The sequence below is a fragment of the Rhineura floridana genome, chromosome 3 (genome assembly GCF_030035675.1).
Source record: "Rhineura floridana isolate rRhiFlo1 chromosome 3, rRhiFlo1.hap2, whole genome shotgun sequence".
NCBI lineage: Eukaryota > Metazoa > Chordata > Lepidosauria > Squamata > Rhineuridae > Rhineura > Rhineura floridana.
This window is the reverse complement of record NC_084482.1, coordinates 153,219,532-153,246,740: the sequence shown is the minus strand read 5'-3', so window position 1 is coordinate 153,246,740 and position 27,209 is coordinate 153,219,532. Positions and strand designations below refer to the sequence as shown.

The 27,209-nt window shown below is 42.9% G+C and overlaps 1 protein-coding gene across 3 annotated transcripts in view; it reads right to left on the bottom strand.

The window, feature by feature from the left end:
* PLXNA1 (plexin A1) overlaps positions 1 to 26,539 on the bottom strand; it is a 460,921-nt gene extending 434,382 nt beyond the window's left edge. Inside the window, exon 1 of one of the 3 annotated variants that reach the window (XM_061618384.1) lies at positions 26,343 to 26,539. The gene's annotated coding sequence lies outside the window, so the exon portion shown is untranslated. Of the gene's footprint in view, positions 1 to 25,235; positions 25,375 to 25,628; positions 25,666 to 26,342 lie in introns of those variants that run through there. The other 2 variants (XM_061618391.1, XM_061618386.1) reach the window with 2 other exon arrangements.
* Positions 26,540 to 27,209: the final 670 nt, after the last annotated feature.

The following is a 27,209-nucleotide window of genomic DNA, read 5'->3' as shown; positions in this document are numbered from 1 at the left end:
TAAAAACACGTCATTCAAATGCTGTTAAAATGCCTGGGAGAAGAGAAAAGAGGGTTAAAGTTTCAATTTGGGAAGTTTGCAAAACACTGCTCTCTTCAAAATTTAAACCTGTCTGACTCCTACACACTGGAGAGAAAAAGACTGAAAGCTTACTTATTCAATCTGTGAGATGTTCAGAAAAGCAGGAAAAAGCATGTTTCTGACTCTTGGGCCAGTCACTGCATCTCGGCCTCAGAGGGAGGCAATGGTAAATCCCCTTTGAATACCTCTTACCATGAAAACGCTGTTCATAGGGTCGCCATAAGTCAGAATCGACTTGAAGGCAGACAATTCAATTTGACTCTACATTTTTGGCTTTATCATTCCTTGTCAGTCACAACCCTGATTTCTTATTGGCTAAAAACCTGAAAGGGCAGGGATTAGAGCAGAATTTAGAGCAACCAGGAAGTTGTGGGGGGGCGGCTGACATTTTGGTATGTATCTCTGGAACTAGACCACCTAGAAACTTAATTTTTATTTTTAAATGAAAGCTGAAACTCCAGAGATTAAGGTGAGTCAGCCAAAGAGCTGGAGGGGACCCACAAAAACCAGAGTCTCAGGCTAAAAAATGGAGCTCTGGCAACCCTACTACCATAACAACCTTGGTAGAGGAGTCAATTTCCCAAAGGCCCCATTCATTCTGAACTGCTCGCGTTAACAGGTCATCTCCACTGGCAGGCTTGGTCTAGAAAGGTCAGAAAAAGAATGTGATGCTTAAGAAAGTCAACAGAAATCTAGTCTTGAACCTGCCATACCTAATAAAAAATCTGCATAAGAACAGCTGCAATGTGATGCACAAAATCCAAATTTTATAACAGCGAAATCCTATATACATATTTATATGACACATTATATTGATGCCAATGATGTATGCATCTAGTTAAGTGTGTGTAAGATCTTAGCATGCTGAAATTCCTAAGAGACATAGCATTTAATAATTTTTAGCTTAGGTATCTTTAGGTATGCTACCTAATCTTTAGGTATGGTACCTTATCTAAGTTCGTTGGAGGAAGGGCAGGGAACAAAAAGAATATGTCAAAATAAACAAAACAATAATCATCAAAAGTTGCTCTAGTTTCTTTATCAGGACTAGAATTTTTTAAATCTAGTCCTGATAAAAAAAACTAGAGCAACTTTTGATGATTATTGTTTTGTTTATTTTTAATGATTTCTTTTGTCCCCTGCCCTTCCTCCAACAAACTTAGGTAGCATACCTAGTTCTTCCTCCTCCACATTTTATCCTCACAATAACCCTGTGAGGTAAGCTAGGCTGAGCAATAGTAAGTAGTCCAAGGTCACTCCAGTGGGGATTTGAACCTAAGTCTCAATGGTACTAGTGTGACAATATAACCCAGCCTTCTCTAACATGGCGCCCATCAGATGTTTTGGACTAATATTCCCATCATCCCTGACCATTGTCCATGCTTGCTGGGGCTGATTGGAGTTGTAGTCCAAAATATCTGGAGTAACAGGTTGGGGAGGCTGCTCTAACCACTACATCACACAGGCTCTGGAAATCAAACGTCTTAAGAGGTGCTTCCAGGAATCAGCGAGTAATATGCTTGCTCACCTCACATCAACCCAGAATTACCCTTCAACCCAGTATCTGTCCTCTGAGAGACTATTTGTATATATGAAATTATTTGAATTGTTTTTAGATATTATTATTATTATTATTTATTAAACTTATATACCGCCCGACTAGCCATAGCTCTCTGGGCGGTGAACAACAAAATACAATAAAATGAACAATATAATACAATAACAATAAAGCAATCAAAATCAATAACAGCAAACATAACAAGAAAATAAATTAAATTAAGTTAAAATGCAAAAAGTTAAAATGCTTTGGGAAAGAGGAAGGTTTTAACTTGGCACCAAAAGGATAACAATGTCGGCGCCAAGCAAACCTCCTCGGGGAGACTGTTCCACAGTTCGGGGGCCACCACTGAGAAGGCCCTAGATCTTGTCACCACCCTCCGGGTCTCTCTATGAGTCGGGACCCGGAGGAGGGCCTTCGTAGCAGAACGTAGCGTACGGGCCGGTTCATAGTGGGAGAGGCGTTCCGACAGGTATCGTGGTCCCGCACCGTATAAGGCTTTATAGGTTAACACCAGCTCTTTGAATCTGGCCCGGAAGCAAATTGGTAGCCAGTGCAAGCGGGCCAGAACAGGTGTTATATGCTCGGACCACTTGGTCCTTGTTAACAATCTGGCCGCCGCATTTTGCACTAGCTGTAGCTTCCAGACTGTCTTCAAAGGCAGCCCCACGTAGAGCGCATTGCAGTAATCCAAACGTGAGGTTACCAGAGCATGTACCACTGATGTAAGGTCCTCCTTACTCAAATAAGGACGTAGTTGGGCTACCAACCGAAGTTGGTAGAACGCATTCTGAGCCACCGAGGCTACTTGAGTCTCGAGTGAAAGGGAAGAGTCTAGAACAACTCCCAGACTACGAACTTGCTCCTTTAGGGGGAGTGTAACCCCATCCAGGATAGGGTATGTATCCATCATCCGATCAGAGAAACCATGCACCAACAGCATCTCAGTCTTGTCAGGACTGAGCCTCAGTTTGTTAGCCCTCATCCAGTCCATTGTCGTGGCCAGGCAACGGTTCAGTACATCGACAGCCTCACCTGAGGAAGATGAAAAGGAGAAGTAGAGCTGCGTGTCATCAGCATACTGATGACAACGCACTCCAAAACTCCTGATGACCGCACCCAGCGGCTGCATGTAGATGTTGAAAAGCATGGGGGACAGAACCGACCCCTGCGGGACTCCACATTGTAGAGCCCATGGTGTCGAGCAATGTTCCCCAAGCACTACCTTCTGGAGACGGCCCGCCAAGTAGGAAATATGAAATTGTTTTAATAGGTTTACATATATGTTTTATTGTTGTTTGTATTGTTAAATTGAATTAATATGTTTCATAGGAAGAGATTCATAAAGTGAATGAAATAAATAATATTCACCTATTCCCAATACAGGAGCGAAACATGTATGATACACAAAATTTTGTGCATAGCTGGATGATATATCTCATGTTCTCTGTTGGGGTTGTGAAAATCTCTGTTTTAGCCCTCTGTGTTTAAAGTTTTGATAGCACACTAAAGGATCATGAATAAGAAGGCGAGAAAGACAGTTTTTATTTATTTATTTATTTATATCTCACCCTTCCTCCCAGAAGGAACCCAGGGCGGCAATTTTTCATTACATTTTGCATTTCCCAGTTTTTAACTCCATATATAAAGATTTTGCCAATGTCTGGTGTAAGTTTTTGCACATTTGAGAACAATTACAGAAAACAAACAAGTACAGCATGTTTGCCAGTTGTTGCTTGGTACCTGCCATGTTTATGACAATAGATGTGCACAGCTAATAAGAAGCAAATTAATCTGCGGCCCTCCAGTCTATATATGCTTCTTATGGGAGCCTTTAAGCTGAGCAAACAGCAAACTGTTGCTCAGAAGTCCACAAATGTGGTCATCAGGTTGCCATTCCTAACTTTCTAGTCTGCTGACCATCTGCCCCAACACAAATTGTGAGATGGTAAAGGTATGATATGCAGCAGAGACACTGTAGGCTGGAGGGAGTACATAACCCATCTCTCACTTTCCCCTTACAACTAACTGCCTCCCCTCAGTGATATTTATGATATGGTAAGTATATGCCCAGAACTCTGTAAGGTAGAGAAGTTACAGAGAAAAAGACTTGGCAGCAGAAGGGTTAAGCACAGGACAAAGGCAAAAGAGGGCAGGGCTCCTGTACCCTTAATAGTTGTGTGGACTGCCTTCAAGTCAATCCCGACTCATGGCGACCCTATGAATAGCGTTTTCACGGTAAGCGGTATTCAGAGGTGGTTTACCATTGCCTTCCTCTGAGGCTGAGAGGCAGTGACTGGCCCAAGGTCACACAGTGAGCTTCATGGCTGTGTGGGGATTTGAACCCTGGTCTCCCAGGTCACAGTCCAGCACCTTAACCAACACACCACACTGGCTCTCAATAGTGGTGTAGGAGAGGGAATTTCAGCACATGTAGGTTCCATGACAATTCCTCTTCTTCCCACCTTCTTCACTGCAAATTGTGCCCTTCCACTACTACATCGTAGCTGTGTGGTAATGTCCTGGGTTCCAGAACTGGATCTATAATCCAGCTACAGCCAGAGTTTGGGGGTGACGTCTGAGGCTGCACAAGCCAGAAGCCCCCAGTGAGTGAGCAAGAGACAACTGGGACAACAGTGGCAAACTGCAACATGCTGCAAAGTAAAATCAACCGAGACTCCCTCAAGCCATTTTCATTTTTAATCAGTACCCCAGAAATAGAGTGGCAGCAAGCTCAGCCAATCAGGTACCACCATTTGGAGCAAGGGGCCAATGAGGGCACTGGAGTCACAAAGCCACCCTCATTGACCCCCAAATGGTGGTACCAAATTGGCTGAGCTCGCTGCCACTAACTCTAGCTCAGGGGAAATGATTCAAATGGAGGGGGAGCCACCGCAATTCCATGCTTGTCAGTGCACCAGAGACCCAACACCAAATGAGGCCATGCCCAGGTTACACTGAGGTGGACACACCATTCCCTCCTTCCTGCTCACCTCCAGACTCCAGTGAGCAGCTGCTACAGCTCTCCCAAGCATGAGTGCCAGTACCACACTGGCCTGGTCTCCAGGTATGGGCCATGGGAGGGGCTTGAGGTGGTAGTGGATTTAGGGGAAGCTGTCATGGAGGTATAGAGACAAAGGTAATAGGGAGGGGATTGGGGCTGCCTTGCTTTGGAGTATGGGAAACCTAGAGGGAGATGCAGAGTAGTTGTGGCAGCGCAAGGGCAAGAGAGTGGCCATGACGGGGGGTGGGGTGTTGCTTCCTTGGAGGGCATCTTCTCCAGGCCCCTCTCAAACCTGGCAGCACAGATATATCACCAAGCAACCAATTCAGTAGTTAGAAGCTCTGTTTTAAACACTTCAGACTGGTGACTGTCACAGACAAGACATATTTTAAATTAGCTTTGCCTCAGTTTGAGGTAAGCTTCTGCTCATCTCCTCAGTTATTACCTTGCCCCTGCATAAAACACTTCATTTTCCCTGCTTCTTCTCCCCGACTTCCCTTGCATAGAGACCCTGTTCTCTTCTGGCTGGTAGCCTGCTCCAGATTTGCCAACGTGCAAGATGCTTCTGCCTGCAGTGAAGGAAGGGCCAAAATTTGAGTGAGGGCTTGGATCCACTTTTCACTTCAAAGTCCCACAATATAGCAAACGTTTTTAATTGCCTAAGGAGGAGCTAGCCTTAGAAAGCTGGAACCAGTGGGATAATTGAAGAGCTTGTGGAGTCTCACTGAACCACAAAAAAGGAGGGGGCAGAGAAAGAAATGTCTGAAAGTTGTCCAACAGAAACAAGACAAAGGGAAGGGAAACTATTTTTCAAGAGTTTGACATAGGCCTCTTTTTCGCTCAGGCAGCAAAGGGCCAGGAATATGCAATAAAAGTAGGTATGCACACATAAGAGTCCAAATGGAGCCACAGTAAATGCAATGTATACTGCCTGACATCCATGGGAATGCAAAGACAACAGGAGAAATGGACCCAAGGCATCTATATTCTTGAAGAAAGACCACAAGCCACCTACTAAGTTCTCATGAAATTCAAAGTGCTATAAAATAGGCTGAACAGGTAGGGGCTGCAGTAATTACTACAGGTTTATGGTACACATTCTGTTCAGATTAAAAGATATCACTATCTATATGATAAGAACAATCCTGCCAGATCAGACCAAAGGTCCATTAAGACCACCATCTTGTTTTCAGTGGTGGCCAGCCAGTTGTTTCTGGGAAGCCAACCATAAGGGCTCAGTAGTGATAGCCCTTTCCTGTTGTTGCTTCCTAGCAACTAGTATTTAGTGGCATACTGTTTTTGGACCTGGAGATAGCATCTAACCATCATACTAACCCACTTCTAAAGCTAGTGGCCCTCATCACATCTCAAGGCAATGAATTTAATAAATTAATTATGATGCAACCTTCAAATTTCTCCCAAGTCCCCACTTGAAACTAGACCCTCTATGACAGGGCTCTATAACTATAACTCCTATCATACCTGACCATTGACCATGTTGGCTGAGGCTGATGGGGGTTAGAATCCAACAACAGCTGGAGGCCCCAGGTTCCCTGTATCTGCTCTACATGTATATATACACAAACACACATCTTCCTTTCTGCAACCTGCCCGTAGCTTCCATAAAATCCTCAACCTTCACTCCCTGGTCTCTTCTACAAAAAAAAAAAAAATTAACCCCATGGCGCATGGAGAGGAACCACTGGGAAGAGAGCTCCCTTGCTAATGGACAATTTTAATTTTAAAAGTTGGCCTGATTGCTCCTTCTGGCCTTTGGACTGTATATTCTGATCACAAGAGAGACTAATGCAGATGGCATCAATTCAACTGTGACCCTTGCAGAAATATTTATGGAACATGGAACTCTTGCTCCTGCAAGGAGGAGCTCAAGTTAACTGCAATGAGGGAGAAACTGGCACAACATTCCACCCCCCTTCGCTGCTTGATGAAGAGATGTCCAATCCATCCTCTAAGTCCTGAAAGCTATTTTTAATGCAACTAAAATAACCACAAGAGTTATCATTAAGGTATGAATTTAGCCCATTTCATGTTGCATCACCACATAATATATTCATTTAATGTTCATAATTGCCACCAGACACACATCATGGTCACAAAATGTCTTGGCAGCCTAAAGGATAGGACTTGGCTTCTTATACATAAAACACTGATTGCACTTAAAATGTTGAAGCTTCTTAATGTTGCTCCAAGCATGTTTGCACCATGTACACTGATGTTTTCTACAGCAAGCACATAAGGGGTGGACAGCATAGATGTCTAAACATACATTTTTAAATACCACTGCAATATGATACTGGGATTCCCTTGTGTATCTCATTCACATATTACATCTGCCACAGAAAATGTAACTGTAAAACTGCTGTTCACACAGCAAAACATTTGTCCTACTAACTATGGTTCTGTTCTTATTAACAAAGACAGCTGGGACCCAGACTCAGGACTCTGCAATGTGTGGCCCAGTCACAGCATATTATGATCCCATGAACTAGGAAGACACTGTAGACAGTGGACTTTCAGGATTTCTGGTTCAGGAGACTCTGTCACATATTTTCTGCAAGGCAAAACACTTGTTTCTTCAGTTTCTTCAGCCTCTTGACTCTTAAAAGTTCGCTGTGATTTTCAAATTTGCCTTTATCAGTGACAAGTGAGCACTGGTAAGCAATAATAATAATAAAGTATACTGCACAGCTACGAGCCACACATTTTTGAATGCTCACGTTTCCAGAAACCAAAAGGAAGCCACATGATACTATACCCTTCATTCAATAAAGCGTGGGGAAAGTATTCTGGGGCAGGGAGAGTTCCTCATCATATCAACGCGGGCTGAGCTAAAGACTTCATTGCCAAAAGCAGACAGCTCTGTGTCTTGAGCAAAAAACATTTAAAATTCTAACACGCACACAAAATTTAACACATCCTGTTTTGGAAAAAGTTCCGCCAATCTCTGGTATGTCCCACTGCCTCTTTTCCCCCCTCAATTTTGCTGGAGGCATCGACCTAAAAAATGGGTTTGGGGCTTTCTAAGAGAGCGTCTTGTTGCTTGTTCTCCCATTGGAGGTTGGCAACCTCATTTTTGCAACATCACAGATGGAAGCAACAATATCACCAAAGAGCAGGTCAAGTCAACAGAGCTCCCAGCAATGCTTTGAGGATCTGAACCTAACATGTTCAAAGCAAAAACTCTTGTTTGTATGCCTGCACTTCTAGGAATGAATATGTCTAAGGTAGGGGAATGGAATGTAGAGGAGTGAAAAATGTACCATACTAGCTCAAGAGGATTTCACAGAGAAAGCTATTTCTAGATAAAACAGTTCTCATCTTTTTCACTATAACATCTCAGGACTACACATTTAATAATTTAATATACTTAACCTAATATCCTATGCACTCTTACCAGGGAGTAAGTCCCAGGGGGTTTATATAGCAGGGGTCACTAGCAGCATATACAGTAGGGGTCGCCAACCCATCACCCACAGGCACCATGGCAGCTGCCTCTTTATCTCATTTGTCCTTACAACATCAACCCTATAAAGCTATGCCAGTAGTAATGGGTAAATACGTTTATAGCTGACCTGAAATATGAAAAGGGGAGGTTCTGCTCACAGCTCATGCTGTTAACCATCCTGCTACACCACCTCTGTTTAAACCCCTTTCAAACCTATTCAGCTGCAACCATTACCAAACAACAAACTGGAAATGGACAGTTTGTGAAATCTCTTAGAGATCTCTACAAGATTTCTCAGCACCCTTCCACAACAATTCTCAGTGCTTCTTGGGGCGGCTATAGCAGTAAAAGCAGTTTCAACGAGATTGGAGACTTGAGTGTTTTAAAGATCACAACCTGTAATGAAAGGAAAGCTGAAGACTTAGAAGTGATGGCTGAAAAGTAGAGGCTGTGGACCGCCCAAATTAAAAAAGGCACATTCTACCTTCATCCCCTTCTGTGGAGATGCCAGAAGGTTCCATATTATGTGGAGTCCATTCATTGACTGGATTGTGCTTGGGGTGGGGTGAGCAGCTACTTATATAATGTGGGTGCCAGTTCAGGTCCTTGTGTAATTTTTCTGCTTATTTGAGATCTCTGAACTGTCAAACAGCAGAGGAACCAAATGCAACACTGATATTTTGGTGAGGAATCCACACTGGGTGGATTTTTTTTGTATTAGTTACCAGTAAATGGGCAACTTGTTTGCTTGATTTCTAGAACTATATGCTCCTTAGGCACTATTTGGCAGTAAACATGCTCTCTATTTGAGCTACACTGTAGTCTGGATTACACAGGTTGATTTGTGGGTGGTTGGGCCAGCCTTTGGCACAGGGGGCTAGATAATATTTTGGCCCCTCCCAGATATATAATTTCATGAGGTATTGCCTCACTGTTATGTTAAGGTATAAACATGTTTTCAGCCAATACTGAATTAGCTAACATAACCAAACAGTCCTCTTGAGATGATAGTCTCCCCAACAAAAGGCCAATGATATTGGATTGTATTCAACTAAGTCCTACTCAGAGTAGACCCATTGAAATTACTGAACCTAAGTTAGTCATGTTTATTAACCTCAGTGGTTCTGCTTTGAGTAGAACTAGCACTGAATACTGTTGCTGTATGTTTTGCAAGAGGCCAGTATGTAAATACTTTTATAAATAAACAAATAAATGTTATCCATTAAGTTTCAAATGAAAGTAATAAAATAACTCATAATGAACCAGAATGACTATCCTAGCTAAATGACCTAACATATTCAGAAGTGATTTCTAAAATCTACTGAGCTCAGATTTCTTAACCCTTCTTGCCATCCACTGTGTAAAAGAATTAGGTTTATCATGATCTTAGTGCAGAGAGTCAAGAGGCAATGAAGTGTATATTTGATCCAAAGTAAAGTGACACTTAGACTTGTCTCTTCACTCTCATCCACTTCAAACTAATTTTTAAAGCACAATATCTGGTCCAAAAGAGGACCCAGAGGAACAAGCCCATTACTGGTAGGCCAAAGGCCTTGGCCTGATTGTAGGGAAGTTTTTATCAGAAATGGCTGGGTCACATGGAGAGGTTTGGAGGGCCCATAGACAAAGTTTTGAAAACTAACGCTACCTTTGCTATGCCTTACCTGTTCTTCCCAACATAAAGGGAGGGGCAGCTTAACTGCAGGAAGCAGCAAACACCTAAATACTGATTTGCCTTTTTTAAAAAATCTGGAAACAGTGTCCAGCCTTAAAAGAACTTCATCAAATCATTTTAACTTACTAACCCTATTGGTTAATCAATTAAAGCCCATATGGGCAAGCCATGGCCCACGGGCCACCAGCCCTGTAGATGGGGTGGGATGGGGGCACTGCCCCTGTTATAGGTGTGCTCCCCCCCCCAGATTTTTTGGGGAAATTGTCTTCTTTTTAACTTCTGACATGACAGACAATGACAAGCTCCATCAAAAGTATGATAGCTTATTTAAAGCATGGGAGCAATTTAAAAATAGGACCCTCTGAAAAAATTCAGTGAAAAAGGCAGGGCGAGTGCACAACAAAGCCTGATCTGGAAGAACTCCAAAAAGTCTGCTCACTCCAGACTTTCCCTGAATGAGGGTGGATTTTTCATGATCACAATCATCCTATAATAATTACTTAAATGATCCTGAACAAAACAGCCTATATAGTAACATGTTCCTTGAAGAGTTAAATATTAGAACTTTGTATTATGGGCTATTTAGACTCCATCCCTTCGACTTTCCTTTGCTCTGCTTTTCAGTTTCACTTCTGTTCTCTACCCAGCCAGCAATAAAGAAGCATATTTGTTTGCCTGCAGTAGGAAGTAAGTTTGTTTATGTTGCAGTTATTATGAGTAGGACAGGATTGGGTGCTTATTTCTAGAGGGTGAAATAAAGAGATAACTTCTGAAAAAATGGTTACCCTAAGTTACCCTTTGCTCTTTTAAAGCACTCATTATACTCACAATCATAATGGGTGTTTTTTTTTCTTGAGTACTTGATGGCAAAGGATGAAAACAGCCCAAGAGGAATAGAAATATTGCTGTGCGTGCTACAGTTAGCTAGCTGTCTGGCTGGCCACCTAGGCTATAACTCAGGACCAATTCTGATTTTCCCAATATGTGCAGCTCAACATGAGGTCTTCTCAGGGTTTTTGGACAGAAAAATCAACCCAGCAACTAGTAAAAAAAAAAATCCTATTACTTTCCACAATTAGTTTCCAATCATTTTGTTAGTCCTTTATATAGCTGCCTGTTAAAAAGTTTTCCCTTGTTTGTCCAACAGGAAGGAAAATCTAAAGGCCAGGAACAAGACTAGGAGGGCCTCTCAAGGAGGAGCTAACAAACACAAGCTATAGTATTTATTTTCTCTCTGCCTTTCCCTAAACTTGTAGTATGGTCAAGTTTGTTTTTCAGGTGGAATCTAAAACTGAGATACCTAATGCAGCATCAAAGCCAAGCTCAGGAGCTCACTGTCTTTACCAAAGTAGTTCAGTTCATGAAGAATCAGAACATAGGGACAGACCACAGATGAGAGAAGATTGTAGCTATAGACAAAGTCAGTCTTTTGAATCTGGTATTCCAAGGGATCTCTTAAAAACCAGTGAGACAGTTCAACAGATTATGTAAATTAATATACTCTCTGGATGGAGGAGAAGTGAGTGGGGGAAGGTCACTGCCTTTTCCTTCCCCTGGCCTGGCCCTCACCTCTTCCCCATCAGTGTGTGTGTGTTGGGGAGGGAACTGGCTGGCGCTATGCACCTCTCCTCCCCCAAATGCCCCACCTAGAAATGTGGCTTCCCCACCTAACAAGGAAGGCTGGCTACAGAGCTGCAGACCACATGTGGCCCTCGGACTCCAGCCCCCTTCCTGCTCCACAGCTGATTCCCTCCTTCCCTACTACTCAGCTGATTTGCCAGAAACACTCTGACAGGAACATTCCTCATCTCTTCCCAGCACTAATCGGCAGAGTAGTGTGTGATGGGATTGTCTTTTTAAAAAACAAACAAACAGATTTTTCATAGTTGCAAGTATATAACTAGATCATTACATATCAAAGGTACATACCATTGAGGGTTTTACAAGAAAACAGTTAAACAACCCTTCCCCAAAAAGCTCTTAAGCAACCCATGTGTCTAAAATAGATTAGTTTGGTCATCCCAGTTGTGTCTATTACGTTATTTTGACCGACGGCTTTCTTTTTCTTTCTTTCTTTCTTTCTTTCTTTCAATCCACAGGTTATCTCAGGAGATTGTTCCACAAGTGTCCATGAGTTGTGATAGGGTTGTTGAGATCCCATCATAGGCCGCCCTCCTTAATCACTGCCCTGCTGATTAGCACTCGGAATGGCTGAGAAATACTCAGGACAGTGGTGATGGTGAGAGGCATGAGACAGGATCGCCCCAGCCCCCATGTGGAGAGATGAAAGGAAGGGAATAGGTGTTTGAGGGTGGGGGTTAAGAGAAGGCTTTGTGAATGTCTGTGTCTGGGGGGGAAGGTGTGTCTATGTCTGAGTGAGTTAATGAGAGAGAGAGGGAGAGAGAGAGAGCCAAAGACCCACCGCCAGCTCCGCCCACCACCTGCACATGGCCCCCAGTCCACTGAACATCATCACATGTGGCCCTCAGAGGCAAGAAGGTTGCTCACCTCTGGCGTAAAGCCTTAATCACACCTGTCCTTCCCTTAATTAGTCAATGGAGCTTTGCTTGATAGACAACAAGCAAAGATCCTGGGACTCAGACCTCTTCTAGGACCTTATACACAATATAAACACTCATCATGTCCCTCTGTCCTAAGGCATATTTGATTGCAGGAGAACAACTCAGATTATGTTTCTTTCACCATGTATTCCAAACTGGCAAACAGTTCACAATGCAAGATATAGTTTCCCCTCTAATCGTAGAAGTCAGAGAAAAGTGAAGCTGACCATGTTCAACAGAAACAAACTTTAAAGCTCCTTTAAATCTTGCTCTTAAACACAACTGATGGATCTTGAACTTGTTTTTTGAAGCCATTTGGGGGTGTCTGACATTCTATATTCCCAAACTTAGTGAAAGAAGAAAATACAAACAACGTCTTCCACGAAAGATTAGAGGTAGCTTTTATTTAATCAGTTTTAAATGAACTAACAGTTTCTTTCAGAATCCTCTTAAAGGCACCTTCACTAAAGAGTCTGCAATATGTAAATGTTTCTACGTGCAATTTGATTTAAAACCACAGAGTAAATCAAACAACACATTTTAATCCCCTGACAGTCGAGAGTTTTCCCTTTATAGTCAGTGCGGCTGCTTCCCTAGAAATTTAAAAATGTGAGTTGTATTCATAGTAGCACTAAGGTGAATGTTTTATCAGTGCAAGGATTTCTCCTTGCACAATGGACCATTCTCCCACTCTCTTTCCCCATGAGTCCTGTAAATCTGTTCTGGGGGTTCCCCCAAACCTCTGGAGCAAATTTGGGGACAGCACAGGGAGCGCATGGGGGGAGAAGAGAGAAAATCCCATTGCACTAGTGCAAGGATTTAGTTTAATGCCGTCCTGTATTTTGGGACCAGCTAGGTATGATGGGCACAATCACATTCATTCCCGTATCTGCCATATTCATGTTTAAAAGAAGGGCGCTAGTCCAATTTTTCTAACAAAATATGCACGGGTGAGGGAGAGCTAAATCCTCCCCTCCCCTCTCTTATCTCATTATACTGCCTTGCTGCAGGCAATTACCACCCAGCCCCGATATTGGAAGTAAGCTAAGGAGAAAAGTGCCTGCAGAAACAAAGGATGGTTTGTATGTAACACCAACCACAATTAGTGCTACATGGGCAAACTTCAGTGAGCCCAAGCAAAGCATTAAGTTCACTCCACCCTCCCCATCCTGCCATACAGATGGAAGACTTCTGTGGAGATAATTTTCAGTTTCAAAGAATGTTGGCTTAGTTAGTGTTATAAGTGAACCAGGATTCCTGGTTTAAACAATGGTTAGTTAAGTAACCCAGCTTTTCCCCATCCTAGACCCTTTAGGTTCATAAGGATCAAGAGATCTCCACTGTGCCTTCTATCCATCCAACTAATACCAAGGGTTCTTCAGCAAATAAAAGACAGGAGTCTGAGCAAGGGGTTGGACTTCATGGATTTACAGGCCCCTTCCAACTCTACGATTCTATGATATATAACCCATGATTTGAAGTTGGCTTGCTTAGCAACCATTCATTGTTTTAAATCAGCATTACTGGTTCACATATAACACTAAGCAAGATTTTTTGAAACTGAAAGTAATGTCAACAGAAGTCCATCTCCCAGCCACACAGGAGGGGGACGGGAGGATCAACATTTTGCTCAGGCTTCCTAAGGTTCATCCATGTAGCACAATACCATGGTTTAGTGTTATGTGCAAACCAGTGCGCATGTTTACACAGGATTTAGTTTCACAAACATCTTGTTTTTTAAAAAAACGGGGAAAAGAATGCTTTAGGCCAGTGTTTCTCAGCCTTTTTTTTTACCCATGGTCCCTTTTAGCTGACATAAAAATCCCACACACGCCTCTTCAAACCTGGCTTCTCTAATTATTTTAATGTTTAAAAGGATGGAAGTACCATTACTTTTACTTATAATAAAATTTGGGGCTTAATAAAAATGAGTCAAAGTGATTATAATTTTTTTTAAATCCATATTTTACTTATATTGTACATATTTTTTGGAAACTCTCATGCTCCCCCCTTCCCAAGATTTTCATATACCCTGCTTGGGGGGTGTTCACCACCACAGGAGAAACACTGCTTTAGGCTGCAATCCTATTGACACTTAGTTGGGAGTAGGTCTCCTTTGAACTCAAAGGGACTTACTTTTGAGTACATTGGGCTATTAGTCATAAACAGGACAGGCATGTGAACAACAAATGCAGTTGCCCCTTTCATATCTAGCTTGGTGCCTGGCCACTTCCTAACCAGTGCACTCAGCTTCTTGCAGGATCAGTTTCCAAAAAACCCAGTAATGCACAGTGGGTCTATGAGATACTGTAGCTAAGACAGCTCAGATTCTGTATTTAGTTCACTGTCTCTGAATAATATGAAAACAAGGCTCTTCCATTGTGGACGACAGCTCTGCTTTAGTGAACTCCTAAGGAAACATGAATCATTCGACACTTATCAGTTCAAAACACCCATGCAATTAACAAGACTTCTTTTTTTCCTATGGTATAATTATATACATTTTAATGCAATTACCACCCCTGTATTTTGTACATTAAACAGTAGGCAACCAAAGGAAGAGAGAGACACTTTATTTTTCTTGGCTGAGCATTTCTGAAAAATAATAATATATTGCAAAACTGATTTGCTTGGTGATGCTGTCTCTACAATAATTATACATATATATATATAGAGAGAGAGAGAGGTGAGGGGGAGAATAAGAAAGAATGACGGTAAAAATGAAATCACAAAAAGACCCACATTTCTCTGCTGTTATAGAAGAAAGTTAAGAAAGGATTTTGCAGGATGCCATATACATTACCAACTGAGCCCTGGCAACCCCAACATGAGCATCAAATCTACACCCACCCCAAAAGCCATTGAAAAGTAAAAGCAAATAAATAAAGCAAATGACCATTCAGGCAGTTCCCCCAGCCCCTAAAGCCGAGGTCATTAGGCAGATTAAAGTTCCCAAGCTTTGGCCAGAGGCACAGTTAGCAAAGTGCAGGTAAAGTGCCCAAATTGGATTACTACTTCTCCACGGTCTCTGTGCCAACTTGGCCAGCATAATGGATGTGTGTGTGAGATAAGAAAAGGAGGGGGAATGAGGGTGAGCCCACAGGCTACTCTGCAAGCTGTCAGCCTTAGCCAAGTAGGATACAAGGAGAGCTAAAGAAAAGGGCTAGGGATGAAGAGTTAAGATTGTGTCAAAGGAGGGGATGAATTGTGATTACTCAGTGGGAGGGAAGTGCATTCTACACACCCCCAGAGACATGTTTATTATTATTTTACCTGTGGTATGGCCAAGCCCTGGCACTGAAATAGATTCAAGGACTTCAGACCTTGTAAAAATGAAGGGTGAGCCAAAGCTTTCAGCAGAAATCAAAAGTCATCTCTGTGATAGCACTTCCAGGGGGATCTCTGAGGAAGCATGAGGAACTGCTGCCCACTTGGACAAAGGTTTATGGAGTATGATTAAAAGCCAATCTCATTTTACTGGGCAGGCCACCTTTTAGAATGTCCATGCTTAATACATAATATTCAGGAATTTTTATCCAGAATCCTCAAAACACAGCCAGAGGAACAAGGTTTTATTCTCAGTGACACACAGGCAAAGCTGACTTCATAGAATAGTAGAGTTGGAAGGGGCCTATAAGGCCATCAAGTCCAACCCTCTGTTCAATGCAGGAATCCAAATCAAAGTATTAAAATGCTTTCAACTTTAAATGCTATCAAAGAGGATGTGAAGGCCAGAGGGTGATTCTTCCAGTGTGGCTATTTAAAAAGCATTTGTGTATGTACTTATTTTCAGTCGTCTGAAATTGTTAATGGTCAGGTGCACATAAGGCAACAGTCAGATACTAACAGGAGGCAGAAAAACAAGTTGCTCTTTTCTGTAGCAAGCAGGACTCACAGTCACTGGAGGATATAAAGATCAGAAATGAGCAATTGCCAAGGCAGGAGACAGAAGACCCACAAGTGGGAACTGTGTCTCCTGCCTGAACATCCACTGCTGTAATCTGCTCTTTTGTCCTCTTCTCCCCGCCACCTCTATAAAGTAAAAGAGAAAGGAAAGGGGGCAGAGCACCCCTTTTTCCATAGGTGGTTTGGACCATGATACATTTGAGGTAGAGGTAAGGTATTCAACTCTTGGGCAGAGAAAAAGCAATATAAACAAGAGTACAGATTCCCTTGAGTATTCTCTTTCAATGTCTTTGAATGTATCAGAACAGTAAGGAAGAGGAATTAAAATGAATCAAGGAGTCATTACTTGATAACAAGTAATTTAGACTAGAGGCCCAGCAGATGGCTCAGTGGTCAAGAGATCCATGTTTAATTTCTGGCAGTCATAGACCTACACACACGCCTCAGTTCCTCAATAGTAAATTAGGACAACAAACACTCCTAGCCTATCCATTCCATTTAGCGCTCCTTTCACACAGTTTACAAGGAGAAAATACTTTAAACAAAAGATTCAGATCATCTTGGCAGCTGCAAAATGTCATCATTACAAACCTAATCTTATGGAGTTTAATTACATAATATTATGAGTTCATCTAGCATCTTCATTCATCAGAAGTGGAAGTGGAGGGGACCAAAACTAGTTTACATTTAATTTAGGCTAAGGATTGACTGTACAGTGACTGTTCAGGAAGGGAATTTTAGCAATTTGTTCCATAGAGAACGAAGAGACAGTTGGACAGGTGATTTTCATGCCCCTGAAATATGAGAAACAAAACCTTGAATGTAATACATTATTTGTTTTAAATGAAAATCTTGATGGTCAGTTAATGTTTCTTTAGTATCTAAGAGGCATTTGCCTGAGGTTGAAAGGGTCTGGCAACAGGGGATGACATAAAAGCAACAGCAGCAAAGGTCAGGCTGTAACAGAAACACATCATCCAAAAGTAATGGCTGCTCCAGGAGGAAATGCACAGACATGACTGAGCTTTTTATTTGAGGAGCAGTGTGGTTTCTTTAGCTCTTTTCTAAACACACTGATTGACTGCCCTTAGAAGTGCTGAGCGACTGCTCTTCACAGGGTGAAACTGGACCCACTCCTCTTCGCAGGTCAAAAGACATCCTTTATGAAAAGGCATTACCCACGCTTGAGATGAACTGAATTTGCTAAGTACACCTTCCTTTTATCCACCACTTCCGCATCCTACCACAAAAGGCTTTTGATCAAATAACCCACCCAAACCTATCTGGACAAACAAGTTGTGTGTGTTTACGCACACAGAGCGACACACACTCAAACCCTATAATTGTGCAAGAAGAGTGGCCTTGGTTATCAGAGATAGGCAAGACTGAGAACTCCATCCACAATGCCATTAATCCAAAAATAAATAGCACCTTTGTATGCCTTTCTCACACCTACTAATGTACATGACTGTTACCATGGTTCACTTCAGGATTCGTTCAGAAGGTCACTTATCACAGACGTGTTGCCTCTCACCACTCTTTAGCAATCCTTTAAGGAACACTAGTGCTGTAGGAGTGGGCTTCAGGCATTGACATGGAGTTGGACTAAATTACCTTTGAGGTACCTTCCAGCTCTATGATTCTATGAGTCTAACAGGACAGTTACATTCATTTTTAAAATATATATATTTATAGAATCCCAGAACTGTAGGGAATCATACAACAAATCATCTGAGCCCAATGGGTTTCAGATTTTCTGCCTGCTGGAACATTTCCCACATCATGTGGCCTGCCAAGGAACCCCAGTATGTCTGAGACATATTTTAGGGTGTATATTCAGTACACATGGGGCAATGGCCAAACCTGTGACACCTCACTGTCACCCATTGGAACGAACCCATTAGAACACTCTTCCACAGATTCGCCCTGCAGGGGAAGATTGGTACTCCTCATGCAAACTGTACTTCAGTAAAACTTGACCACCATTGCAAGTCATGTCACTGAAGAATTGTAGGAACTGGAGGGATCCTTCTACACAATCTAATCCAAACCGCTGTTCCATGCAGGAAATACAGAGCTAAAGCATTCCCAGCAAATGGCTCTCCAGCCTCTGCTTGAAGACTTCCAGTGAGGGAGAGACCATCACTCCTTTACCCCATTGGTTTCATGATTGGGCATCAAGATGTTTCTCCTAGTGTTCAACAGAAATCTACCCTCTTGTAATGAGATCTGGTTCTGCCCGCTGGGGAAGCAGAGAAGAAGTCTGGGTCCTCTTCTATGTGACAACCTTTCAGGTATTTGAATGGTGTTATCAGATCCTCCCTGAATCTTCTCCAAGCTAAGCATACCCTGTTCCTCCACTTCAACCTTTGCTCATTGGACTTGTTTTCTATAACCCTAGCTATAGCTTCTGCTGTGCTGGTGGACCATCTTCACTTCCCTATTCTAGGTCTGTTCCAAGTTGTCTACATCCTTCTTAAAATGTGGCATCCAGAATGGAACACAGTACTCCAAATGAGGTTTGACTAGTGCAGAATAAAGAAAAACTATTACTTCTTGTTACCTGCTTTTGTTAATGCAGCCTAAAAAGACATTAGCCTTTCATGAAACTGCATCACAGTTTATGATCAGGTAGGATCCCAAGATCCTTTTCGTGTGTACTACTGCCAGGCTACGTATCCTCCATCCTTATTTTTCCCAGAGCTTGAAAAAGTTACTTTTTTAAACTACAACTCCCATTAGCCCCAGCCAGCATGGCCACTGGATTGGGCTGCTGGGAGTTGTAGGTCAAAAAAAGTAACTTTTCCAAGCTCTGATTTTTCCTAAATGCATAACTTTGCATCCGTCTCTTTTGAATTTCATTTTGTTAGTTTCAGCCCTCCACTCTATCAAGGTCACTGTGAATTTTATTCCTGTCTTCTGAGGTGTTAGATACCCCTGTCACAGGACCTCTGCTATGCTTTGAGAACACAGCCTGAAAGCCACTAACCTAATTCCACCCTCCTCCACCAATGAAATAAAATGTTCTAAATCCATGTAACTTTGTAATTTATTTGTTAAATTTTATATTATGCCTTTCCCCCAAAGAGCTCAGAGTGGCATTTTAGCTTCACAATAAACCTGTAAGGCAGCTAGATTAATAGAAAGAGACTTACCTGAGGCTAACTATTTAGCTTCACATAGCAGACTGGAGATTTGAACCTGGATTTCCTATAGCCAAGACCCATTAGCCACTGCATCACCTCACATAGAATATGGTATATCATAATCAGAGACTATAATCAAGTAAGATTTGCCACCACACTAGAGGTCTACTTAGGACAATCAATGCAGCAAAAATAGTTCCATGCAATTCTATCACACGTGCTAGAGCAGAAAGTGAAAAACCCAGGGTTATCAGAGAATCTTATATGACTCGGTTAATCTTAGAGGAGTCCCAAATTCTGTACAAATTCTGTTTACTGACAGCACACTGTTTTCCCTAAAGAAACATGGGAACCACAGACACATGCTCTTAACATCCATGTAAGTGTATGCGGACTCAGCATTCCTCAATCTGATTTTTATTTGCCACTGATTACTGTATTGCTTTGGCTATACAGCCCCCCCCCCCCGTATTTTACTGCGATGTGATGAAAGGTGTCAAGATGTCCATTGGAGGAAATGTGAATGTGCCTGAATGCAGAGGAACATCAGATGTACATAGATATCTACAGAGGGTGTGTGTGTGTGTGTTTATTCTTACAACACCCCAGTACGGTAAAGCAACATTCTTATGCCTCGCTTCACAATGTATAAAACAGAGATAATAATATGGTGCTATCTTTCAGGGGTACTGCTAGGATAACTTCCGCAGGGCAGCTAAATTTCTATGGATATCGGTTTGGTATAAGCATCTCAGATAGGTAATTAGTCCCTCTGTGCCTCTGTGGGCATTTGTTTTATTACAAAGGAGGCTGTTAGGGATAGTGATGTGGTTCAAAATAAATTGAATCAGATGCGACGCCAATAACTGCATCCTACAAGCAGCACTCACACTGACTCCAGGGGGCATTTGCCTACATAAGAAACAAACAGTGGGGCTCCTCAATCGAAAATCCTCCATTCAGGCAGAAGTCAACCCCTGGTACTGACACAAGCAGCAAAGGACAGAAATCAGCGTTCAACGTTAGTTTGGGAGCCACAGCCTTCAATTCCCCAAAAAGCAGTTCGTTCTGATAAGATCTCTGGTGCTGATTTCCATTCTTGCTCCAGCTCACCCCTTTGGAGGGGAGAGAAAGTGAGCTGCTTAAAAAAAAAGTAACTGTGGGGAAGGTGAGAGACATACACAAACACCAGACAGGGTAGCATTTAAGCTGTTTTGCCTGGTTAAACATTAAGCCACAACAGCCCTAAATCTTCATCGGCCTTTCCTAAAGCCCAACGCTTTCATTAGGAGGTGTTGTTTTTCCTCTCCCTACTGAAAAAGCGACATTTCTGCTTTTAACAGGATAAAAGCTTCAGCCCATGGATAGAAAAGAATGTTGGTTGTCATATTCCCATGTTCTAGTCCCAGCAGAAGATAAGACATCTAGGGCCCCCACTTCTCTCCAAGGTTCTTGGAGGGTTGCTTTCCTAAGGTTTTCAATAAAAGAAATGCTCAGTTTGCTTTAAGGAAGTTATTCATTCCACTCATGACATGGAAAGGCTTACACACATCTCATGCACACACTCATGAGAGATCGGCATGCTAACAAGCTGAGAATAGCTTAAATAACAATGTATTTCTCACAACCTGAAATGTATACATACTCTTTTCAAATGGCAATTTTGAAACAACTTCCGGGACTGCCCCATGACTTAAAATAACACTGTGAGAAGCAGCACACAAATGCTGACATCTTCCTATGCCAAATAATTTTCACTAATTTTATTAATATACACAGGACTATGGTAAAGCATACATAAGTAAGCAAGGATCCAGAACACTGCTTGTTGGGAGCAGGGTAAGGGATAATTTGGTTCAGTTATGTAGTTTCTTGGGACAAGGGTGCTCTCTTTTAATCTGTAAAGTGCCATAAACATTGATGATGTTATAAAAATAATAATTAATAATACAGCCATTTGCAAAATGTCATACTACAATACAATGTATATGAAACAAGTTAAATGCACTAATAATTAAGACTGCAATCCTATACTTACTTTGTTGGAAGCAAACTCAACAGAAATCCATGGCACTTGTTTGCAAGTTTAGGGTCAAGGTTAATATTAAAGTTCCCATAAGCTGAAATATAGAAACTGGGAGTGACTGACTATATGAAAACAACAACTGGTTTGACAAGGTACATGGATCTGGTAAATGGCTTTTTGTTGGGAGTGGGGGAAGGGAGGGGAGAGGGAACTGTTCTTTTAAAAGAACAAACATGGTGCCAAAATCTGGTGTGGGAAGAGCCTGAAAAATAAAGTTTTATATTTAATTTACTATTTTTGAAACATGCTATTAAAGTTAAATTAATAATGTTTTATATGAACGTATGAAGCTGCCTTATACTGAGTCAAACCACTGGTCTATCTATGGTGCAGCCGCTTTGCTGAGACTAAGCAGGACTGTGTCTGGTCACTTCCTGGTGGGAGACCAGCTGGGAACCCAAAACCAGCTGGGAAACCAGAAGTACCATGATGGAAATAAGGTGGGATATAAATGCAGAAAATAAATAAATAAATACTACTTCTAGCTCTGGCTCTCCAATGTCTCAATCAGAATTCTTCCCAAGCACTGCTACTTGGGATCCCTTTAACTGGAATGCCAGGAACTGAAGCTGGGAGTTTTTACATACAATGCAGGTGCTCTACCGGGGAGTGATGGCCCATTTCCTAAATATCTGGAAATTATGACACTTGATAATGGAACAAGCATTCCAGATTGCAATAGCAAACGTTATTAAAAATTGGACATATCTGAATATAACAGAGTATTTGAATACAAATCTGAATATGATTCTGGGGGGGGGGGCTCGTTTCCCTAAAAATCTTACCAAGTCATCACATAAATAGGACAGAATACCCAGCAATCTAACTGTGAAAGGCAAAAATCGCCCTCTGGCTATTGTTTTTGCAAAATCTACCAGAGAGGAATGCATACATGTTATGCGCACTGGGATCTTAATCCAAACAGACAGATTGGGTTAGAGGAAGGTATCAGCAGGATCCAAAACAAAAATACGGATCCAGAATGGGATGTAGTGGATTACCATCTAGCATTCTCCACGGCATCTTGCTCTGTTACATGATCACATATTTTGGATCCAAACTTCCTTCCCACCCACACAGACTCGATATTGTCTCAGAGCTGCTAGCACTGTAATTTACTAATATAAAACAAGTTGAACTATGCAAACAGTCTGAAGCAAAAGATTTTTTTTAAGCGTCTTCTCTTGATAACCCACTTAAGAAATTATCTCTGCCTCTGCCTGCAAGTTGTACGTGTGTGGGGGGGCTACTAATTTGCTTTTACTTCCTCACTCTACACAATTTGGTCACCAGCATCTTGAGATAGATATAAAGTCCAGTTGCTCATTTTACCCACTGAGTACATACAAAAGACTTTGAGATTGTTCAGGAAGCAATTAGACGCTATACAGAAGGAATGATGTTTTCAAATGAATTACCTTTGATGCAGTCAATAGCTCTGTGCTCATCACTTGCACATCCCCCGTTTGAAAAAATATATATTCTCGCTGAAAGGGCAATAACCAACTGTATTCTAAGAAGTCTGTTTGCTTACAGATTTCATCTTAAGCAAGAGGGAAACTACTTCCTAAAGACAGCTTATGATCTGAAATTTTCTTCCCTGCTGAGTTTCTAAAAGGATGATTGTAAATGTTTATTTGTATGATATTGAAGATGTTCCCTTCAAAGCACGTGGGCATGAGAAACCAGAAAGGGTTTTTTAACTAGAATGGTTAAATCCCACACCTCTCCCTAATTTATCTGATCCTTAAGTTCATTCTGTAACTACTGATCTCATGTAGATTCTGCTTACACCCTCCTTGCTTCACAATTCCCCAGTCAGAGCCAGTTAATATAGACATTTATTCAATATGCACAAACATACTGCTAAGGTGATGAGAAAGAATTTCACCGGATGGAAAGGGAGAACTAACACATATAAAAAATCAAAGGGAAAAAATGATAAAATATTCATTTATTGATTGGACCCAGTCCGCATCTGAGTATTTGCAAAGCCCTGCACTCAAATATGTTGGAGTCTTGTAAGTGTGCTTTAGATACAGATTTTATATCTGCATTGCATACATACAAACACACAAACAGAAGACACAGTCACTAGCACAGTGGTTCTAGGAAAGCAATTCTGAAAAGCAAACATGCAAGCAAGAGCTAGTTTGCTACACTCTGCATTAATGGGCTTATTTTTATTTGAACAGATTTATTATTTATTTAGACATTTACCCTGCCTTTTCAAAACAGTTCAGGGTGGTTTACAACCTCCCGTTTTTGTTTATTGTAAAGGCTTATACATATACATTATGAATAACACCTACACACAACACACAAGTCTCTCTTATTCACTCTACAGAGCTATATTTATCATTGGTGCAAGGAGACTTGCTGCTGGGTGGCAGAGTATCGGAGCCTTTCCTAAACTACACCATAATCAGCAAGAATAATTCATGAATTAATAACCCATCAGATGGTGCTACAAGCTTTTCCAAGCACTGTGCAAAGGCTCCTGAATCCTCACACCGTTTCTGGTCTACGGATCTCTCTCCTTACCAGATGGAGGCAAAAAGAAGGGGGGGCATTAGGTTTAACAAACTACCGTTTTGAAAAAGACCCACCAACAGCCACCACCCTAATTCCATTGAGGGCACAGTAAGCCACTGGACCGCTGGCTGGTCAGTTTGGCTCCTGCTTGTCGATTAAGGAAGTTGACAAGCAAGCAAAAAGCTGTTTCCTCTTGGAAGGAAGAACTCTAGCAAGCAGGAGACTGAAGGAAAGCTTCCAGGCAAGAACGAAGATTTGGGCGCATACCTTCCACCGTACAAGCAATGGGACACCTCTTGTTGGGCTGGGGCACCCCTTTCCAACCCAACAACAGCTGGAGCCCATACAGAGACCCCAGGAGCCTACCTAACTTTTTAGATGGGTGCCGGAGCACACTGGACTTCTATACGCCAAAGAAATTGCTTACGCTCCTGGCAAAGTTCTTCAACTCCAGGCACCTAAAGGGGGAAGAGGGTCGGGCAGCCCTGCGTCACGAAATTGGTAAAGACGCCAAAACTGGGCTAGGGGAGAAAACAAAGGGTTTTTTTGGGGGGGGTAGATTTTCAGCCTTGCTGTGGGTTGCACAGATTGGGCCTTTGGGGACCGCTTCTAACTGCACGATCTTCCTATATCCATCACCTTCCCCGTCCCAATAAAAAGAAAATAAAAGACCAAAACAAATATTCGCGACCAAACTTTTCCTCTTTCCAAATCAGGCGACCGAGGAAGGGAGGGGGGAATGGCTGGTGGAAATGACATGACAATCTCTGCTGGGTCCATCCATTTCGCTGACGAGGATGACTAGAGAGTTGAGTCACTTTTCGCACTGCGAAGCTATTGCCCTGCCCTTGTCAGCCTCCGAAGCCAGAAAAGCCCGCGTCCATCCAAAGCCAGATTTTCTCTGCTTCCCTGCCCCCCCAAACTCCTAGGGAAATAAAGGATGCACTATAGCAAGCTTCCAGGGACCCCCCTGAAGCACCGGCCCCCGCCCGCGTCTGCGATCCGAACAAGGCAATGGCAGGCCGACAGAGACTCCAGAAACGTAGTAATCTACAAACGCAAGGTAAATGCGGAAAGAGCTGGCGCTGGCAGCAGAAGCTCCACGCTGCACCCCCTCAGCCACGCACGCACTCTACTATCTCCCGTCCTCGCTCAGCTCTGCTGCAGTTCTCCCCTCCCTCCGCTGCCGCCTTTATGCGAGCTCCGTCCTTTCCTACCTTTTCCCTTTGCCGAAGCATGGTGTGGAGAGGGGCGTGTGTGTGTGTGTGTGTGTGTGTGCGTGCGTGTGAGTGAGAGAGAGAGGGAGAGAGAGAGAAACAAAGTCCTCCTCATGCAAGGAACCAGCGGCGGCACATTTTAGAGCATCTGAAGCTTTTCAAGAAAGAGCTGCTCCTCTGCCGCCGTCGTCGCCACCACCCACCACTCCCGCTCCCGATTTCCCTCCCCGCCGCGCATCTATTGCTAGCGTCGCTGTTACAACCACATGCTGATCCGTTCCAGCCCTTTCCATTTCATTTCCCCCTCCCCACTATTGCCATCGCTAACTAATACACACACGCCCTTTTAGTCAATTTCAAAGGCTGCCGATTTTCCTCGTTGTCGCTACACACTTTTTAATTGCAAACGCTCCTTCGCGTCTCATTGTCAACTCTTTCCGCTCCAAGCCTGCCTCGCCTGCCACATTTTTGCGCAAGGACCCATTCAGTCTCTTCCTCATGCCGATATCCCTCGGGAAAACCTACCGACCACACCATTCCCGGCTATCATTTTTGGCCAGACGATTAGTCTGTTTCTTTCTCTCTCCACCCCCATTCCATATTTGTGTGTGTGTGTGACGCGCTTTCCCTACTTTACGATCTCCCCGACACATAGAACACACAGCACACATACAAAATATACTACAAACAGCAGCGGCGAGGCGGCAGCAATCCCACCCATGAAAAGAATCCAGCAAAGTCCTCTTTCCGCCCGCATGCATGCATGAATGAATGACCAAATAAACTAATGAAAACGGTCTCGCCGCGTGCGGAGACGCAAATCTCTCCCCCCCCTGGAAAACAGAGGAGGCTCCCGGAGCTACGAAAGGCTGAACACCTCCATGTGTATGTGTGCGTGTCGCTCCCTCGTAGGGGGGGCTCAACTGTTACCGAGCCAAACCACGGTAACGCGGAGAAAAGCGTTTCGATTCGCTCACCCTCTCAGTGCAGCCACCTCTTTCGGGTCTTTCTCTCTGCACAATCACTTCCTTTAAAACAAAACATAACAAAAAACAGAAACGTGTCCTGAGAGAGCTCAAAACAGGAAAGTTAGCTGTTGTGACTTACAGCTTGAATCGGAGCTTGCTTCCGACGTGCCTGCCATAATTACATTCCACGCCAAATAACCCCCCCTCCGTTGCAACTCAGGACTCCGTGCCTTGCTTGCTTTTCTTCTGCTGCTGCTGCCGTCACCGCCGCTGCCCAGCATGAATGGAATGGAATGCAGCGCAGGGTTCCAAAGGAACTCCAGCCTCGATCTGACTTCCCAGGGAGACAGACTGAGACACACATTCAATGGGGCTGCAGTCGCTACTCTGTTCCCCTGGATTTCGCCTCTAGAGGGCGCCCAGACCTGTGCAGATCAGCGCACTAGAGAAGAGGAGGAGGAGAGAAGAGAATGAAGACCAGGGGAAGGGAGGACCAGAAGCCGAAGGAGGCTGGCACGTTGTTAAAGGGGCAATGCCGTCCGAGGAGCCTTAAAATCGGTAATGCTCTCATGTGATCAGAAGAACCGAGGGCGCCGCAGGGAAAAAAAAACTCGTGAAGAATAGTTCGTCGGCGTTCAGCACCAGCGCTCTTGGCTGGACACGGCCCTTTCCCGTGTCCCTCCTCTGTAGGAAGCAAGTGTGATCATCACACCCCCAATTTTTAAAAACGTGAAAATGTGTTTTGTTTTGTTTCACAGCTGATGATTATCCGGTTTTGCAACTAAATGAAACACCTACTTTGACTAGAATGTACAGCTGGATTAATTTTTTACTCCCTTCTGCTTCTCATGCCTCATCAACATTTGCAGCGATGCATTCCATACTAAACAGCATTGGAGTCATCATTTCAGCTTGTGAACATCCCCTTACAGTAGGAACTACAAGGCATGCAGCACAATCACTGTGTGTTTGGCTACACACACAGTACAGCTCAGTGTGCTCTGTG